Below are 10,085 nucleotides of genomic sequence, written 5' to 3'. Positions count from 1 at the left end.
TAAAGAAGGAGCTAAATGTCCATCATTATGACAGATGGAAGGTGAAAAAGGGAGTTTGTATTGCAAGGAATATCAGGGGAGCAGAATAGGACAGTTCACAAACTACAGTGCTCTTGCAGGACAACCCCTAATATAGCTCTATAAGTCATAATAGTTAATGTGGTAGCATGCACACATTGTTCCACCTAGTAAGAAAAATTCCAGATGGGTTGAAAACTCAAGTTACTAGCTCTCAGGGAGGAGAATTTCCCCCTTTCCCATCCTTTTATCCTTCATGATAAATGAATTACATCTACCTCCCAGGTCCCACCACCAGATGTCATATGGGGAGCTGCTGGATAAACCATCTTCATAGAATTGTAGAACTGGAAGGGACCCTGAGGATCATCTAGTCCAACTACCAGCAATGCAGGAATATGCAACTTTTCCATATGGGCATAGTACCTGTAAACTTGGTGTTATCAGCACCGTGCTCTAACCAACTCTGCTATTGGCTCCACACTTTCCCAGCTCTTAAATTCAAATGCTTCCATGGGATGCCTACTCCCTGGGCAGAGATCTATTATTTAGAATCCCATAGAGCTATCAACAAACTAAAACAAAGACTAGCTTTCTCCGTTTCTTTCCTGGTAGTAAAGAATCTGAGCAGACATTTTTCCAGTTCAGCAGAAATCACTCATCCAAAGCCCAAGCATGGGTAGGAACGAAAGCGCAAAGCAAAAGAATTACAAAGAACATTTTTCTTTCTTGGATTACCTGTGGAGTGAAAAGCATTTTACCAAGATTAATAAGAACTCGACGTACACTTCAAGCTAAGGAATGTTCATTTGAAAACACCACACTATTTCTCTCTGTGTTTCATTAGTACTAGTGAAAGGGTAAGACAGTTAAAATGGCTGCACGCTATAGAACAGGTCTCATTAGTATTCTGTAAGAAAAGTGGCCGATTTTTCTCCCTCACACAAGACTTCAGATTATGTTCACATGCCTGGGCTGCTAATGCTTAGCAGCCAATCTTAATGAGAATCTTGCAAAATCAATCAAACCCTATCAAATATCTCATGGATGTCATGGTAAAAACAGAATGACTATAGTATATAACATCTGCATGCTAACAAAGAATGTGTGTTAACTGGATATATTCTTAGCTATTTTAAACATTTGAATGGATTTATCCAAAATCCATTGCATATCTTTTACATTGCATTAATTGGCACCCAAGACCTGGGGCGAGATGTAAGTGTTGTCAAACCAATCCTGGGAACTGTACTTTGTTAGGGGTGCTGGGAACTGTAACTCTGTGAGGAGTAAACATCAGTCTCCATGATGCTTTGGAAGGGGGGGGGGAGCTATGTGCTTTAAATGTATGGTGTGAAGACAACCTAAGTAAAAATAACTGAAACAGGATAATCAGTACAATTAACCATGTGGTGGGGCAACACACAACATTCTGAACAACAAAATGCTTGAGAAAACCACCACATTTTAAGATGGAACTGGAATGAGGGGATATGGCGCCAGTCACACCTCAGAGGGGGATGCACTCCAGAAGTGGGACACCACCATGAGGAAGGTCCTTTACCGTATTGTTGGTGGAGGAAGCCTGCAGCACGTAGAGACACAGTAAAGAGAGGCTGCACATAATGTGCAACTCTGAGAAATGTGGCACTAAGAAGGGACTCCTTAGGAGAACTTAAAGCTTGGCGGGCAGGACAGTAGAAACACAAGTTTGCACCTTTTTCATGAAAAAAAAATCATTTACATGAAGTAGTTTCTATATAGTGTCTGTTTCAGAGGTGTTGTTTCCAAATACAAAAATCCCTAGGTAACCTATCTAATATGATTTGAAGAGAAAATCAAAAGGTACTCACTATTTGGCTCAATATAGTACTGTACTGTATCAATCTGAAAGCATTAACTGTATCTGTCAATCTCAAATAATGCACACTACATGAACCTTCACACTTGTTTCAGTTGCCCATTCTCTGGTAACCTTTAGGTTCAATTGTTGCACTTTTTTATATGTGGGCTGCCTCTGAAGACATTTCTCCAGCAAGGGCAGAATTCAGAGGCTAGATTACTAACTGGGACTAGAAGGCTTATAACAACCAATTCTGGCCTAACTGCACTTGCTACTGATTGGTTTCCAGGCTCAGACTGCTGGTTTTGACCTATAAATATAAAGCCTTATGTGGTTCAAGAACTCAATACCTCAAGGGCCACCTCTTGCCACTAGCCCAGAGCCTGCAGTCTTCATCAGAGGCCCTTCTCCTTCTGCCCCATCCAAAGGAAGTGTGGTGGCTAGTTAAACAAGAACGGGCTTTTCCCTGTGGTGACACCACATCTGTAGAATGGTCACTGTTAAGTTGTGGGCGAACATGTCAGACGACACAGCGATTCTTTAAACAGCTCTTCTTTATTGATGGGGGCGACTTGTGGATCAAGGCTAAAGGAGATGGGCGTACCTGTATATTGCCCCAAAGTGCCGTCAAAAACCTCGGCAAAGTCTTTGACCAGACCCTCAGTCTCTGCGTTAGAGATGCAGTTGATGCCGGTGACTTCCAGGCCGAGGGCATCAAACCAGTCTAGCCCTAGGAGGCTTGGCCGCTGACCTTCGACCACCACCAGTCGGAGCAGGCCCGAAAAATCCTTGAAGGCGATCCGGAACCGGCCAACGCCTACCACGGGAATGTCGTTTCCCTGGTAGTCTCTCAGGTGTACACGGTGAGAGTCGAGTTGCCTTTTGGACACTCTGGGTACCAGTCTTTTGATGGTGCTCCAAGACACGATGGACAGGGCAGACCCGGTGTCGATCTCCATGTCACATGGAGCTCCTTCAATGATCACCGTGACGTTCAGCTTGCGTCGCGTAGGCGAGTTGGTTTGGCCAATCGTGGTTCCAGACAGGCAGTGGCAGTTGGTGAGAGCGAAACAGCTTTCCTTGGCAGACTTGGAGTGAAGACTTGGACTTGCGAGTCAGTGAAGGGGGATGTCAGACGGAGCCGATCGGCAGACCTTAGCGATGTGGCCCCTTCTGGAACACGTCCGACAGATGGCGTCTCTGAATCGACACTTGGCACGGGAATGGTTGCCTCCACAGCCGGCGCATTCCGGTTGGCCCTTGGACTTCTGTTGGAACTTCCTGTGCTCCCGCTTTGTCTGGTGCACATCATCGTCTTCACTGGAGGATGCCTCATCACTGCTGGCCTCTTCGTGATGCACTGGAACTGGCTCCCTAGCAAGACGCGGGCTGCTGGACTTGCAGATCTCCTGGTTCAGCAGCTTCCGAGGCCACAGACTCCTCAATGGCTTTCTGCAGCGTGAGGTCTGGCTTGGCGAGGAGACCCCGTTGCAGATGGATATCCCGGACCCCGCAGACGATTCGATCCATCAGGGCATCGTCTAAGTCTTGGAACTCGCAGGGCATTGCAGCCTGTCGCAGGGCGGTGGTGAAGTTGTTGATTGACTCCCCCTCTGCCTGGTTCCGGTGGTAAAACGCATGGTGGGCAGCAATCTTGGACGGCTTTGGTGCGTAGTGGTTGCGGAGCTTCTCTTGGATCGTGTCCCACGGTGTTGCCTGGACTGCTTCAGGCGCAACCAATGCTCGGGCCGTCTCAAACACCTCAGGCCCACAGAGGCTGAGGAATAGGCCCCGCTTCCGCTCCTTTGATACTTCTGTCAGCTCGTTGGCTTGGAGGTAGCAGTCGAACCAAGCGAGGTAGGAGTCCCATGATTCAGAAGCTGGCGCAAACGGCGGTAGAGGCACAAGTGAAGCCATGATTCCAGTGCCGGCGAGAAGGGCGATGGATGGAACACCGTGCTCTAGCCAGAACAGTCAGCTCTGAATTGGTTCTGTTCAGTGATTTTGCTCAGTGATTCAGCTCAGTGATTCAGCTCTGCTCAGAGGGTGGCTGCATCTGGCTGTGCTCTGATGTCCATCGATCCCACCTTCGTTGCCAGTGCTAAGTTGTGGGCGAACAAGTCAGACGACACAGCGATTCTTTAAACAGCTCTTCTTTATTCAGATGCCAGAACAGAACTAGGCTGAGGAGCTCAGCCTGCTTATATAGAGCTCCAGAACAATGCAACTGTTGCCATTTTCTAAAACTATCCAATCACTGAATGTCACTTTTCGATCCTTCATTTGCATATAAAACTATCCAATCACTGAACGTCACTTTTCGATCCTTCATTTGCATAACTATCTACAGTATCCCCCTGCTGGCCCAGGGTGAGAACTTCAGTACATAACAGTCACCCCAGAAAAACATACTTGGTACCATTATTGTCTGTTTTTAAGCACCAGTCTAAAACATATTTATTTACCCAGGTGATCAAGTTAGCCTTTACAGGGGTGCACATGTTTCAGTTGGGTGGGATGGGTCGGGACAAGCACACACTATATGATAAACAATATGTTTCAAGTATAACCAAGACGTTTACAGCACATGCCTTCCCCAAAGAATCCTGGGAACTGTAATTTTCCCCTCACAGAGATACCATTTCCGGCACTCTTAACCTGAGAATTTCTTCCATAAAATAAATCTCTTATTGCTATCAGAAATCTTCTGCTCTATTAGGTAACCAGCCAAACTGGGCAGTTCAGTGACAACAAATATGGAATGGTTTGCACTTCAATACATACTTTTTTAATGAAATGTTTCAGGCTAAGATATTTCTTTGATTCTTTAAAACAGGGGTAGGCAATCTAAGGCCTGTGGGCTGGATGCGGCCCAATCGCCTTCTCAATCCGGCCCACAGACAGTCTGGGAATCGGAGTATTTTTACATGAGTAGAATGTGTCCTTTCATTTAAAATGCATCTCTAGGTTATTTGTGGGGCCTGCCTGGTGTATTTACATGAGTAGAATGTGTGCTTTTATTTAAAATGCATCTCTGTGGGGCACAGGAATTCGTTCATCCCCCCCCCCCAATATAGTCCAGCCCACCACATGGTCTGAGGGACAGTGGACCAGCCCACAGCTGAAAATGGTTGCTGACCCCTGTTTTAAAAGGTAGAGCAATTTTAACTCTGTTTTCCTGGAGGGTTGTTTTTTTTAAAGTCATTGATTCAATCTGCTAAAAGTAGATTTAACTGTGAGACCCAAAAGATTGTAAGGGTTGCATTTGTTTCTTAACTAGACCTTCCACTTAGACAACTGCTTACATGGGCAACATTTTGTAATAGAAAATTGTTCAAAAGTTCAGTGCTGATAGTGGGTGGAGGTGAATTACGTACATTACAAAGGCACTGGAATCTTTTACTGAAGGACCAGCTATTTTGGGTAGAACTGTTGAAAAGTAGACAGCTATGGGCAACCTTGCTTAAAGCAGCGGATACCATTTTCCTGTCCTTAATCACATAGAATGTGGACCAGCTAGCTGAGCTGGAGATTCACCAACATCCCAGTGGGTCTTGGGTCTGGATAGTCCCCTTAGCCAACTACCATCTTTTAGGGTACCCCAATCCTTCACTACCCAGTTTTCCATTCTACCATCCAGCATCCACTGAGTATGCTCAGTAATCACTGGGCGATTCTGGGTTTCTTCTCCATGAGTGTTTTTCCCTAAGGCTTTTTTTCTTTAGTTACTTCCACAAAGCTTTGGATTCTACAGGGCTTGCTGATACCTCTATCCTTTGCGGGAAAGGTGCTGTTTTGATTATTTATTTATTTATTTATTTTTAAAAATTTATATACCATCCTTCATCTGAAGTGCACAGGGTGGTTTTCAGTATAAAAACGTAACACATTACATAAAGACCCAATGCTCTATTTTGACAAGGGGCAGTGGCAGATGCCAGTACTCAAGTCTTGATAAAAATGCTGTGGGTACCAGCACAACATGGCTGCTATGAGTAGCAAAAAAGAGGGGATGGTAAAGATTCATACTCTGAGAACTGATTTGGCTACATAGCATGAAACAGTTCTGTTGGCATTACACATGCACTCACTTTCACTGGGTCTAACAGGTTCCCATCTGCTAATTGTGTACATTTTTCATTCTGTTCAATAACAACTTAAAAAGCATCATTTCTGCCAACCATACTATTTAAAACATTGAAGTATTTTGAGTGGCTAATCTGAAAATGGCAGATCTGTAATCAGCAGCAGAATGGACACTAACTCTGTTGCTATCCTATGGCAAGACATGTCTACCTGGAAGTAAGTTATGCTGAGGACTGAAGTCTCACTGTTTTTAAAATAATGTAATATGTAGAATTCACACTTGGGGGAAATGTCCCTCTACAGCTAACTTAGATCTAACATCTTCAGAGCAGTCTGGTTCCCTTAATGTTTAGAATGGTATGAATATATAGATCTATGCTTTTTAATCATTATTGACTGGCCTGAAAAAGCTGCACAATTAGTAGATTGCAGCCTTGTGGCATGCTATTTTAAAAGCTATTTATACTCCCCCCCCCCCCACAATTCTTAAGGCAAGCCTTCCAAAGCAGTCTACATTAACCTGACGAACACAAATACCATTTAAAACATCCTATCATTTAAAATATCACACTGAAGTTAGTATATGTGGAATTGTACATTCACCATCATGAAGCACCACAACAAATGCTTCATATTTTCCTATTAACCATCATAATGCAGGCAACTCAGCCACGGAGGAAAAGCTTGTAAGAATAAATCATTTTTAGTCGCCAGCTCTAGAGCTCTCTCATCTCAACTGGTGGAGGGAAATCTCACTTTCTAAAAATTGCCAACAATCCTGCATTGCACTGTCTAATTAAGCTAAGTGTTCTCGGTCAAACGGAATAGCTTTGGAGCATTAATGGAGTCAAACTCTGACATGATTACTCTGGCTGAGAAATGTGCTCTTGCATTTCTAATAGTGCCCCTGTTTGAAATCTGGGCCCTGGGGACTGGCATTTGAAAAGTTAGCTATTCTCATCAGAGTATTGCAGTGTCACTTTCTCAATAAAAGCAGCAGGGATGAAATCACACATTTTCCAAACTCGGTTTTTCCCTGGGAAGCTTGTCCACCCAAAAAGGCAGAAGCTAGAAAACAGAGAAGTTCTAAGGTGCACTGGGGAACTGCTAAGGTTCTGTGAGGGGAAGGGAACACACACCAAGAGAGAATATTGTTACGCATTTGCAGGGAGCAAGAATTGTCACACTGTACCATGTTCTCCCCATACTGTACTTTCTAAAATTAGTAAGTGTAGGGCTGGATCAATGGATTTAGCAAGGCCTAAAAAAACAAATCATGCCAGCTTCTTCATTATTTTTTTTTATAAGATATTTATTGAGATTTTCAAAATGTTACAAAATAAAAATAAAGAAAGAAGAAAATACAAAATAAAAATGGTTAACAAAGTAAACAAAGAGAGAAACAAACCACTTCCAACAATACGAATACAAATTCAAAATAAGAAAAAAACACGAAAAAAACAAAAATACACGACAAACATTTAAAAACATTTAAAAACAAATTCATTATTCTCAGATCCTCAACTGTCATTACCTTCTTTCTTTGACCTCCTCCTCCTCCCTTTCTTTGTATCCTAGTTATTAATTATCCCAGCAAATCCTTTCCATATTTCATAATATTCTGTCGTTACATTACCTTAAACTGTTTTAATCTTATCTTTTTATAAGAAAACCTTGAAACTTAAAGCTTAAGTCTTATCCTTACCAACTTCTCATAACCATAATATTCTTTCATAATTCTTTAAGCATCTTTACTAAAGCCGAGTAGTTTCATTCCAACATTTTTTTAACATTCATCAATTTTATAAAACAGTCCTAATAGTAAAAAAGAAAAAAGAAAAAAAGAAATACAAACAGATCCAATCTTCATCCAGCGTCCCTTCCTCCTGGTCCCGGGTTTTGTCAGTCCTTATTATCCCATCGATCTAGCGCATTAACCTGGCAACCTTATATCCGAGGCCCTCAAGTCTCTTCCATGTCCCTTCCGCAGCTCTTCTTCATATTTGTAACTGTATTTTCCCTTGTCTCCTGCTCGTGGTAACTCCAGCTTGGCAATATTTTTGACCCTTCTTGACAGATCAGCCCCTTTTCCATATTCAACACTAAATTCCATGTGATGTTTAAAAACATGTTTCAAAAACCCTCCAAAATTAAGAGCCCCCACAATCCCAAACATCTCACGGCCCATTGCCAGATTTGAAAAGTCCAAACATCCCAGCATAGGGGGGTCAATCCAGCCCCCCATTTCCAAGCCAAACCAAACTTTTTCTTTCCAAATCTGGCTTTTTCCAAGTTCATTTGTCAAATCCAAAAACATATTCCCGTTGGGCCTGTTCTGTCAGTACGCACTCCTGATTTAATTCCTGGGTGGGCTCCACATATTTTCCCACTGTCTGTTCAAAATTTCCCACTGCCTGTTCAAAATTTCTAGTTGAAGTCGCCATCAAATTCATCTTCTCATGTAACTGTTCCAGTAGGGCATTTGTTTTATATAAAGCACACAACAGAGCTTCTGAATACATTGTCCTGCAAGGTCAAATGTCTATTCCCACGATTGTAATCTGTAACAGCTGCCGGCTCCCTGGAATTAGTTACAGTTTCATAGTCTCCCTCTAGGGGGAAAACTTCTATTTGTTCTTGCAACAAAGTTTTCCTTTTTGAGATATTTTGTCAATATTTGTTCCTTTAAAATGCGAAAGGAAACCGTGGAATCACTATGTTTCTCTTCTTTAGCTATCTGTCAAAAACGTTTGTCTCTGGTCAATGAGCTTCAAACGTCAGTCCTGACACCCCGCTCCAGGGTCAGGACGGTGGAAAGTTACTTTACTTTAAACTCACTTTAAACAGTCCGAAAAAGATCCCCCTTCTTCTCCTGCTGTCGAAGGGGGGTTCCACAATTTTAAATGATGAAATCCAATCCTTTAAAGGCGATTTTCTAGGCTCTAGTTTACGTTGTCTTTGCTTTATTCTGTCTACAAAAGAACGGAAGGCTGCCTTCCTGTTTAGACCTTCCCGTTCAGTACCAAATTGAAAATAAAATTTTAAATCCAATTCCTTTCTGCTCGCAAGTCCTTATTTAAGGTCCAGTTGTTCAAAGTTTAAGTACTCACGGGTGCTTATTTTAGAGTCCAAATTGTCCCCAGATTAAACACTGTTACAAACTTAGAGGTTGATGGAAAAAACATTCAGAATCCAGTGGACATTAGAAAGTGTTTCCAGAGATATTTCAAAAAATTATACACCCAAGGGCCGCAAGACGATGTTGAGATTAAACAATTTTTGGCAAAAAATGGATTATCTAAATTGTCACAAGAAAATAGGACAATCCTGAACTCTAAAATAACACGACAGGAGATTGAACAAGCCATTCAGAACATGCAACTCGGCAAATCTCCAGGACCAGATGGGCTGACCTCCAAGTACTATAAGACATTAAAAGATTATTTGATACAACCCTTGATGGAGGTCAGCAATGAAATTATGGAGGGGAAGAGGGCACCGGAGTCGTGGAAGGAAGCGTTCATCACATTAATACCAAAGTCGGAAGCTGAAAAGACACAACTTAAGAACTACCGTCCCATCTCTCTTTTAAATGTGGATTACAAAATATTTGCAGACATTTTGGCAAATAGATTTAAAAAGGTTTTAAATGAAGTGATTCATAAGGACCAGGCCGGCTTTCTCCCAGGTAGACATCTGTTTGCTAATACAAGGAACATTATTGACATTTTGGAACTTTTGCAAACAGATATAAATACAAAAGCAGTTTTAATTTTTATAGACGCGGAGAAGGCCTTTGACAATATCTCCTGGAAATTTATGATGGGAAATTTAAGAGAGATGGGAGTGGGACGGGGTTTTGAGAATGGGATTGAGGCGATATATTCAGAACAGAAAGCTAAATTGATAGTTAATAATGTGGTTACAGAAGAGTTCAAAATTGAAAAAGGGACACGACAAGGTTGCCCTATTTCCCCTTTGTTATTCATTTCGGTTCTGGAAGTGCTATTGAACATGATTAGAGGGGATCGGTTGGTGGAAGGAATTCAGGTCGGTCAGAAACAATATAAATTAAAAGCTTTCGCAGATGACCTGGTTTTGACCTTGCAGAAGCCAGAGCCCAGTACGAAAAGAGTAT

The sequence above is a fragment of the Podarcis pityusensis genome (assembly GCF_964106645.2).
Source record: "Podarcis pityusensis genome assembly, chromosome: 2".
In the NCBI taxonomy this organism is placed as follows: Eukaryota; Metazoa; Chordata; class Lepidosauria; order Squamata; family Lacertidae; genus Podarcis; species Podarcis pityusensis.
This window is presented reverse-complemented; position numbering follows the sequence as displayed.